The sequence below is a fragment of the Delphinapterus leucas genome, chromosome 17 (assembly GCF_059928025.1).
Source record: "Delphinapterus leucas isolate spDelLeu-1000000601 "Yukka" chromosome 17, BTC_Dleu_Yukka2, whole genome shotgun sequence".
Classification (NCBI taxonomy): domain Eukaryota; kingdom Metazoa; phylum Chordata; class Mammalia; order Artiodactyla; family Monodontidae; genus Delphinapterus; species Delphinapterus leucas.
The window spans coordinates 52,289,791-52,301,012 of record NC_143145.1 but is presented as its reverse complement, the minus strand read 5'-3'; the positions used below and the strand labels follow the sequence as shown (position 1 = coordinate 52,301,012).

Sequence of the window (11,222 nt, the reverse complement as noted above, 5' to 3'; positions counted from 1 at the left end):
TTCCAGCTGCAATGATTTTCTCATGGTTGCAAGCACAACAATGTATTTTTTTTAACATCTTTATTGGAGTATAATTGCTTTTCAATGGTGTGTTAATTTCTGCTTTATAACAAAGTGAAGCAGCTATACATATACATATATCCGCATATCTCCTCCCTCTTGCATCTCCCTCCCACACTCCCTATCCCACCCTGTAGGTAGACAAAAAGCACCGAACTGAACTATCTCCCTGTGCTATGTGGCTGTTTCCCACTAGTTATCTATTTTACATTTGGTAGTGTATATACGTCCATGCCACTCTCTCACTTCATCCCAGCTTACCCTTCCCCCTCCCCGTGTCCTCAAGTCCATTCTCTACATCTGCGACTTTATTCCTGTCCTGCCCCTAAGTTCGTCAAAACCATTTTTTTTTTAGATTCCATATATATGTGTTAGCATACGCTATTTGTTATTCTCTTTCTGACTTGCTTCACTCTGTATGACAGACTCTAGGTCCATCCACCTCACTACAAATAACTCAATTTCATTTCTTTTTATGGCCCAGTAATATTCCATTGTATACATGTGCCACATCTTCTTTATCCATTCATCTGTCAATGGACAATTAGTTTGCTTCCATGTCCTGGCTACTGTAAATAGAGCTGCAATGAACATTGTGGTACATGACTCTTTTTGAATTATGGTTTTCTCAGGGTATATGCCCAGTAGTGGGATTGCTGGGTCATATGGTAGTACTATTTTTAGTTTTTTGAAGGACCCTCCATACTGTTCTCCATAGTGGCTGTATCAATTTACACTCCCACCAGCAGTGCAAGAGGGTTTCCTTTTCTCCACACCCCCTCCAGCATTTACTGTTTGTAGACTTTTTGATGATGGCCATTCTGACCGGTGTGAAGTGATACCTCATTGTATTTTTGATTTGCATTTCTCTAATGATTAGTGATGTTGAGTATCCTTTCATGTATTTGTTGGTAATCTGTATATCTTCTTTGGATAAATGTCTCTTTAGGTCTTCTGCCCATTTTTTGATTGGGTTGTTTGTTTTTTTGATACTGAGCTGCATGAGCTGCTTGTAAATTTTGGAGATTAATCCGTTGTCCGTTGCTTCGTTTTCAAATATTTTCTCCCATCCTGAGCATTGGCTTTTCGTCTTGTTTATGGTTTCCTTTGCTGTGCATAAGCTTTAAAGTTTCATTAGGTCCCATTTGTTTATTTTTGTTTTTATTTCCATTTCTCTAGGAGGTGGGTCAAAAAGGATCTTGCTGTGATTTATGTCATAGAGTGTTCTGCCTATGTTTTCCTATAAGAGTTGTATAGTATCTGGCCTTACAGTTAAGTCTTTAATCCATTTTGAGTTTATTATGGTGTATGGCATTAGGTATTGTTCTAATTTCATTCTTTTACATGTAGCTGTCCAGTTTTCCCAGCACCACTTATTGAAGAGGCTGTCTTATCTCCATTGTATATTCTCACCTCCTTTATCAAAGATAAGGTGACCATATGTACGTGGGTTTATGTCTGAGCTTTCTATGCTGTTCCATTGATCTATATTTCCGTTTTTGTGCCAGTACCATACTGTCTTGATTACTTTAGCTTTGTAGCATAGTCTGAAGTCAGCCAGCCTGATTCCTCCAGCTTTGTTTTCCTTTCTGAAAAATTGCTTTGGCTATTCGGGGTCTTTTGTGTTTCTATACAAATTGTGAATTTTTTTGTTCTAATTCTGTGAAAAATGCCATTGGTAGTTTGATGGGGATTTCATTGAATCTGTAGATTGCTTGAGGTAGTATAGTCATTTTCACAATGTTGATTCTTCCAATCCAAGAACATGGTATATCTCTCCATCTGCATGTATCATATTTAATTTCTTTCAGCAGTGTCTTCTAGTTTTCTGCATACACGTCTTTTGTATCCCTAGGTAGGTTTATTCCTAGGTATTTTATTCTTTTTGTTGCAATGGTAAATGGGAGTGTTTCCTTAATTTCTCTTTCAGATTTTTCATCATTAGGGTATAGGAATGCAAGAGATTTCTGTGTGTTAATTTTGTATCCTGCTAATTTACCAAATTCATTGATTAGCTCTAGTAGTTTTTTGGTAGCATCTTTAGGAATCTCTTTGTATAGTATCATGTCATCTGCAAACAGTGACAGTTTTACTTCTTCTTTTCTGATTTGGTTTCCTTTTATTTCTTTTTCTTCTCTGATTGCTGTGGCTAAAATTCCAAAACTACGTTGAATAATAGTGGTGAGAGTGGGCAATTTTGTCTTGTGTCTGATCTTAATGGAAATGGTTTCAATTTTTCACCGTTGAGAACGATGTTGCATATGGGTTTGTCATATATGGTCTTTATTATGTTGAGGTAATTTCCCTCTATGTCTACTTCCTGGAGGGTTTTTTTGTTTTTTAGTTTTTACATCTTTATTGGAGTATAATTGCTTTACAATGGTGTGTTAGTTTCTGCTGTATGACAAAGTGAATCAGTTATACATATACATATGTGCCCATATCTCCTCCCTCTTGCATTTCCCTCCCTCCCACCCTCCCTATCCCATGCATCCAGGTGGTCCCAAAGCACCAAGCTGATCTACATGTGCTATGCGGCTGCTTCCCACTAGCTATCTATTTTACATTTGGTAGTGTATATATATCCATGCCACTCTCTCACTTTGTCACAGCTTACCCCCCCCCCATATCCTCAAGCCCATTCTCTAGTAGGTCTGTGACTTTATTCCCGTCTTACCCTTAGGTTCTTCATGACATTTTTTTCTTAGATTCCATATATATGTGTTAGCATACAGTATTTGTCTTTGTCTTTCTGACTTCACTCTCTCTATGACACTCTGTATGACAGACTCTAGGTCCATCCACCTCACTACAAATAACTCAATTTCGTTTCTTTTTATGGCTGAGTAATATTCCATTGTATATATGTGCCACATCTTCTTTATCCATTCATCCTATGATGGACACTTAGGTTGTTTCCATCTCCTGGCTATCGTAAATAGAGCTGCAATGAACATTTTGGTACATGACTCTTCCTGAATTATGGTTTTCTCAGGGTATATGCCCAGTAGTGGGATTGCTGGGTCATATGGTAGTTCTATTTGTAGTTTTTTAAGGAACCTCCATACTGTTCTCCATATAGGCTGTACCAATTCACATTCCCAACAGCAGTGCAAGAGTGTTCTCTTTTCTCCACACCCTCTCCAGCATTTATTGTTTCTAGATTTTTTCATGATGCCCATTCTGACTGGTGTGAGATGATATCTCATTGTAGTTTTGATTTGCATTTCTCTAATGATTAATGATGTTGAGCATGCTTTCATGTTTTTGTTGGCACTCTGTATATCTTCTTTGGAGAAATGTCTATTTAGGTCTTCTGACCATTTTTGGATTGGGTTGTTTTGTTTTTTTGTTATTGAGCTGCATGAGCTGCTTGTAAATTTTGGAGATTAATTCTTTGTCAGTTGCTTCATTTGCAAATATTTTCTCCCATTCTGAGGGTTGTCTTTTCATCTTGTTTATGGTTTCCTTTGCTGTGCAAAAGCTTTGAAGTTTCATTAGGTCCCATTTGTTTATTTTTGTTTTTATTTCCATTTCTCTAGGAGGTAGGTCAAAAAGGATCTTGCTGTGATTTATGTCATAGAGTGTTCTGCCTATGTTTTCCTCAAGAGTTTGATAGTTTCTGGCCTTACATTTAGGTCTTTAATCCATTTTGAGCTTATTTTTGTGCATGGTGTTAGGGAGTGATCTAGTCTCATACTTTTACATGTACCTGTCCAGTTTTCCCAGCACCACTTATTGAAGAGGCTGTCCTTTCTCCACTGTACATTCCTGCCTCCTTTATCAAAGATAAGGTGACCCTATGGGCATGGGTTTGTTTCTGGGTTTTCTATGCTGTTCCATTGATCTATCTTTCTGTTTTTGTGCCAGTACCGTACTGTCTTGATTACTGTAGCTTTGTAGTAGAGTCTGAAGTCAGGGAGCCTGATTCCTCCAGCTCCATTTTTCATTCTCAAGATTGCTTTGGCTGTTTGGGGTCTTTTGTGTTTCCATACAAATTGTGAAATGTTTTGTTCTAGTTCTGTGAAAAATGCCAGTGGTAGTTTGATAGGGATTGCATTGAATCTGTAGATTGCTTTAGATAGTAGAGTCATTTTCACAATGTTGATTCTTCCAATCCAAGAACATGGTATATCTCTCCATCTATTTGTATCGTCCTTAATTTCTTTCATCAGTGTCTTATAATTTTCTTCATAGAGGTCTTTTGTCTCCTTAGGTAGGTTTATTCCTAGATATTTTATTCTTTTTGTTGCAATGGTAAATGGGAGTGTTTTCTTGATTTCACTTTCAGATTTTTCATCATTAGTGTATAGGAATGCCAGAGATTTCTGTGAATTAATTTTTTATCCTGCTACTTTACCAAATTCATTGATTAGCTCTAGTAGTTTTCTGCTAGCATCTTTAGGATTCTCTATGTATAGTATCATGTCCTCTGCAAACAGTGACAGCTTTACTTCTTCTTTTCCGATTTGGATTCCTGGAGGGTTTTTATCATAAATGGGTGTTGAATTTTGTCAAAAGCTTTTTCTGCATCTATCCAGATGAACATATGGTTTTTCTCCTTCAATTTGTTAATATGGTTTATCACATTGATTGATTTGCGTATATTGAAGAATCCTTGCATTCCTGGGATAAACCCTACTTGATCATGTTGTATGATCCTTTTAATGTGCTGTTGGATTCTGATTGCTAGTATTTTGTTGGTGAGTTTTGCACCTATATTCATCAGTGATATTGGCCTGTAGTTTTCTTTTTTTGTGACATCTTTGTCTGATTTTCGTATCAGGGTGATGGTGGCCTCATAGAATGAGTTTGGGAATGGTCCGCCCTCTGTTCTATTTTGGAAGAGTTTGAGAAGGATAGGTGTTAGCTCTTCTCTAAATGTTTGATAGAATTCTCCTGTGAAGCCATCTGGTCCTGGGCTTTTTTTACAAGTATCTAATTTCTATTTTCCACTCTATGCTTTTTATATTCCATTCTGCCCTCTGAAATATTCCTTCTCTCATCTCTTCAGTGACAATCCTAGCAATATTTATAGCTGAACTCCTCTCTGACGCTTGCTTTAATGATTTCAGACAAGTTTAATAGCACTTAATAGATTTAATACTACTTTTGCTCTTGTTCTAGATTGTGTGCTTGCATGTACAAATACATAAATTACTTTTTAAATCAAATATAAATTGCTTGGGACCAAAGGATATGTCTTCTTTTAACCCTTGTAGTCCTTTTAATGCTAACTTTCATTGTAAGACTATGAGGAGTCTTATCTCACTAAAAGCCATCCTTCTTTTAAATTATAAGGAGATGTGGTACATGTATACAGTGGAATATTACTCAGCCATAAAAACAGAGTGAAATAATGTCATTTGCAGCAACACAGATGGACCTAGATATTATCATACTAAGTGAAGCAAGTCAGACAAAGAGAAATATTATATGATATAGCTTATATGTGGAATCTAAAAAAATGCTACAAATGAACTCATTTACAAAACTGAAATAGACTCACAGACATAAAACCAATTTATGGTTACCAAAGGAAAATGGGAGTGTTGGAATAAATTAGGAGTTTGGGATTAACAGATACACATTACTGTATATAAAATAGATAAACAACAAGGACCTACTGTATAGCACAGGGAACCATCCTCAATATCTTGTAATAACCTATAATGGAAAAGAATATATGTATAAATATTTATCACTGAATCACTTTGCTGTATACCTGGAACTAACACAACATGGCAAATCAGCTTCAATAAAAATTTTGAAAAATAAAAAAATTAAGTACTGAGTACTAAAAAAATAAATAAATAAAATATAAGGTGTCTTTCTAAAATGATAAGTAGTCTGTTCATATTGATTCGAACCTGAAATCCTTGCTAGCTGTGATAGGACCCTCTTTGATCGTACCTGTTCCTTCCCTCCAACTTCATCCCAAACCTACAATTGCTATTGTGCTCTTGTGGCCAGGAATTGGGTGTCTTACAGCACACACCAGTGCATATGTTTATAGTTCATCATCTCCCTGTCCTGTCAATCCTTCTCATTCACCTATTAATTCTTTTTTTTTTTTTTGCGGTACGTGGGCCTCTCACTGTTGTGGCCTCTCCCGTTGCGGAGCACAGGCTCTGGATGCACAGGCTCAGCAGCCATGGATCACAGGCCTAGCCACTCCGTGGCATGTGGGATCGTCCCAGACCGGCGCACGAACCCGTGTCCCCTGCATCGGCAGGCTCTCAACCACTGCGCCACCAGGGAAGCCCACACCTATTAATTTTGAATCGCCTTTTAAGATTCAGGTCAAGTAACACTTCCTCATGGAAGCCTTGCCCCTGGAGACACATGCACTCTGCTATGAGTAACATCTGTCCTCTGATAGTGCCTGAGCTTCCTTCCCCTCTGTCTGGGCCAGCTTCATATTACACAGTATTCTAAAGTACTGTCAACGTCTCTTCTTTTCCCTGGGGCACTGTAAACTCTTCAAGGAAAAAGGGCTGTGTTTTATCTGTCCCTGAATTCCTTGCATGTGGCAGAGGACCATCACATGGTAAGCAGGTAACAAATCACACGAGAAGTGAGGTGAAAAGGAGGCTGAATGACTGCTTCTCAAGTACATTGTGGTTTACTGCCTGGGGCTGAACTTCACTTACATCTTTAAGTAGGTTAATAATGATGACCCATAAAATAAGTGAATGTGTTTGTAAAACTGTAAAGTGCTATCCAGCACCGGTTAATTTTTAGTATGCGTGAAACTTTATCAAGGAGCATTGAATTTTAAATTGATTTTATTATGAATATGTACATTGTTAGGCCAAGTAGTGATGAACCTCACTGTTTTTTGCCTTGTCAGACTGTTTCCTTGCCACAGGTGATCACAGGCTTAGGGAAACCCAGACCGTATTTAGCTGTTGGCTTTCTGTTTCCCTTAACACAGGAGGTGAATGCTAACCCCTTTTCCAGCTAGCTGCATGTGGAACAGTTCTGGCTTCAGTCCCCTGCCACCTGCCAGCTCTGGGCTCTCAGGATGCTCCTGGGAGAATCATAGGAATGCGGATGAACCCCTGAAAGAGACCTGATGGTGCAGAGAAGGCATCCGACAGAGGATCATGAAGCAGAGAGCAAAGAAGTGGGGTTGAAAAGAGGGAGGTATACGCGGAGATTGTTTTTCATCTCAAAATGTGCCATTGTATTCTACATTCTCCTTGAAACATTTCAAGGGCTCCATTTGCATATATTAGATACTTACTTCTTTTCACATCATGTTTTCCATTCCTACTGAATTACGTGCCAATCTATGAACTGTTCCTTCTTTGTACTTCTGTCACTTTAGAACATTAACAATTGCAAGTAGAGGTTTTCCATAGTATGTTTTCCTCTTGGTACAACTTCTTTTGAATCTATCCTGTGAAAACAGAAAGATCTCAAGCGTGTGGGCCAGTCAGAATGAAGCCAAGCCCGCACTGGTGGAAGCCTACATTCTAGAAGGGCTCCAAAGACACAAGGACACACTGCTGCAGTGATTACGGTACTCAAACCTACCTAGAGTAGTTGCAAGGATACTTCTTTAGCACTATTTTCACATTAATTCTATTATTGTTTAAATATAATTGCGTTTCTCTAGTTGACGTAAGTAAATCCTTTGCTTAAAATATTTCATTTTGTTTCAACTGTTAATTTGTTTTCTGAAATGAGTGTAATAAATACAACTTTTTATTTGTCCTAACAATTAAAATGCATGGATTAACCCCCAGCTTGTACAAATGCAGAATCATTACTATCCCTAACAACGTAAAACTCTGACAAATTAGATATCACTATTTCTTAAGGAAAAGTGATCATAAGATATTTTTTGGACCTACAAATCTGCATTTGTCTCAAGCTCATTTAACATGCATTCATGGGAGAAGGATCATCTTTTTTGTTTCATATACAACTCTGTTAAGTGGATATCTTATGTTTTCTTACATTTCCTGCATATAATTTAAAGAAAAAAAAAAGCCACCCAAAAAGAGAATAGAGGGAATGAATGTCTCAATCCTTCTTTAATTGTATCACTGATTCTTCAGGGGGTATGGTGTGATAGCTTCTGTATTTTCTCTCCTCCCTCCCTCCCCAATTTTACTGAGTTACTGTAGTTGACTATAACATTGTATAAGTTTAAAGAATACAACATAATGATTTGATACATGCATATAATGTGAAATGATTACCACAATAAATTTAGTTAACATCTGTCACCTCACATAGTTGCAACATTTTTTTTATTTGTGATGAGAACTTTTAAGATTTACTCTCTTAGCAATTTTCAAATATACAAAACAGTATTGTTAACTTTAATCATTATGTTGTACATTACATCCCTAAGACTTTTTATTTTATAATTATAAGTTTGTGCCCTTTGACCACCTTCAACTATTTCCCCTACACCCCAGCTCCCACATGTGGCAACCATTAATTTGATGCCTTTTTATGAGTTGTTTTTTTTCAGATTCCATTTAATTGAAGCCATACACTGTTTGTCTTTCTCTGATTTATTTCACTTAGTATAATGACTTCTCTACTTTCTTGATGACTTGGTTATTTGCCTTAATTTAATAACAACAAAAAATGTTTATTGAAGACCCCTGTGAATATTAAGACTAAATTTACAAACTGTCTCACACGTTTACAAAACGTCTCACAGAGTTATTTAACTAATCTTTCTATTGTTTACACGTATTCTAACAACACATTTGATTCCCAGTTGATTTTCAGTTTATTTTAGTGAATTTTCTGGCCACTTTGGCCTCATAGTTGTTGATGAAAATAGTCTGTAAAAATTGAGAAAAATTATTTATCATTTTTTTCTGTTTTTTTGACAACCTGTTCACTCCTACATGCCTCAGACACTAGTATTTATTGATATTTTTGTTATAGTGCTTAAAGGATTTGTGTACCTTCTGTTAATGGTGAGATCACCACCTTGCTACAGAATTAACCTTGTCTTCAGTTAAGCTGTGAGTAAATGTGGTGCAGCAGAAATGGGTGGCCTTTTACTCTGTTCACACGCGAACATGTGAACAAAAAACGGAAAGAAACACAGTAAATTGTTGTGACTGAAGTAACTTACTATGTAGGTCTATGGGTTTTAATTATTTCTTCCTTCTGGGATTCTACCTGCTTACTTCTTTTTTTCTTATACAGGATATGTCAGCATTTAGAGCCAATTCTGTTCTTCAGTGATGTGAGAGAAATATCAGTTGAAACTTATGTCACTGGTTGCAGCAGGGGATTGGGACCATAAAAAAATGGTTATGAATTCGGGAATATGCCTTGCATAAAGTGAGTCAGGAAAGATCTGGACTTTTCCCAAAGACTTATAGAGCCTGAAAATAAAGCCTGGTTATAAGGGAAGAGAACTCTAAGAAGACAAACTTTCAGTTAAACTAAAATGAAAATAGCTACAGAAAAACATTTTAGCCAAATAAATCTAGCAATATTTTCAGAGTTTCAGTTTCAAAAAAAAGAAAAACAAAACTAAAGAACAATAAGAGATATTTTTATATGTAAACCTAAGAGATGTGGCCAAAGGATACTTCTTGGAAAATATGTGTGAATTTCTTATTTGATAATTTATATCAGTATGGACTCATGGATATATATTTTATTCTAAAGGATAAAATCCAATGCTATCATATTAGTTTTGTTCTCGTATTGATTATTAAGAGCTTCTACTCTATATTTAAATAAATATTTTAGAAGAAAATAAACTACGTAAACCATTCAAGTAGCTGGAAAAAAAATGACAGGCATGAAAAGTGTTTAAAGTAATTAATAATAAAGATAACAATTAACCAAATATAAAAACAAAATAAGAAAACTAAATCCAGTGCTTTAAAGGGACCAAAGATACATTCTATGTAAACCAGGTTTTTTTAAAGGCTATTAGTTTTGAGATATGAAAGAGACTGAGAAACCATGTGGCTACCAGTTATAATCAGCTGTGAATAAATTTGAAAGATAATATTATATGAAAAAAATTTCAGACACACATAAATGCTGAAATCAAATTAGGTCAAACTGAGAAACCAGAATAGACCAATGACTATAGAAAATGTGTTAGAAATTGTACTTTATGCCTCTACTAAAATCTCTCCTTCTCCACCAGATCTACTGTGACCACTATTTAAAACTGTAGCCCCTCTACTCATTTCCTCTTTCTCAAACCCCTAGACCTTGCCCTACTTTTAATTCTCTTCAGCAGTATTTATCAGTGTCTAAGATACTATATTGCTTACCTATTTATTATGCTTGTTGTTGACTGTCTCCCTCGCTAGAGTGTAGTATCAAAAGCTCAAAGCTAGGGCTTCCCTGGTGGCACAGTGGTTGAGACTCCACCTGCTGATGCGGGAGACGTGGGTTCATGCCCCGGTCCAGGAGGATCCCACGTGCCACGGAGCGGCTGGGCCCGTGAGCCATGGCCGCTGAGCCTGCTCATCCGAGCCTGTGCTCCACAACGCGAGAGGCCACAACAGTGAGAGGCCTGTGTACCGCAAAAAAAAAAAAAAAAAAAAAAAAAAAAAGCTCAAAGCTGTTTGTCTGTATTGTTCACTGATATATCCCAAGAATCTCGGACATTTTCTAGTATATAGCAAACATCAAAAGTTTTTGTTGAATAATAATGAAAAAATGAATGAACATAAAAAGCATTCCTATTAAAGTGAAAAAAAGATAAGAGGCATGTTACACTACTATTATTACATGTTACTCTGGAGGTCTTAGACTATTATGACTAGAAAAAATATAAATCCATACATATATGTATATGGCAATTCATATATATAATTTGTAAATAATTTTGAAAATTATAGTTAAAACCTCATGTTTAAAATAGAAATAACAATCAAAATAAACCACAGAATCGTACCCAATATAAAAAAATACAAAGTTTTGGTGAAATGTATTTTAAAAGCCTTTAATAAAAAGTTCTATTATGTTTCTGGATGAGAAGATAAAATTTCGTAAGAAATTTCACTTCTCTCTAAATTACTCTAAAAACATTAAAAACAATTACAATTAAAATCACAGTATGATATTTCATGAGAGTTAACAAGATGATTATAAAATTCGTCTGCAAGAGTAAATAATAGACCTAAGACTCAAGTCAGGAAATCCATTAA

The 11,222-nt window shown here is 36.2% G+C and overlaps 1 long non-coding RNA gene across 1 annotated transcript in view; it reads left to right on the top strand.

Annotated features, from left to right (window-relative positions):
* Positions 1 to 8,395, top strand: part of LOC149747012 (uncharacterized) — a 40,809-nt gene extending 32,414 nt beyond the window's left edge. The window contains exon 3 of the long non-coding RNA XR_016388472.1: positions 6,998 to 8,395. This is a non-coding gene — a long non-coding RNA (uncharacterized LOC149747012). The remainder of the gene's footprint in view (positions 1 to 6,997) is intronic.
* The last annotated feature ends 2,827 nt before the right edge of the window (positions 8,396 to 11,222 follow it).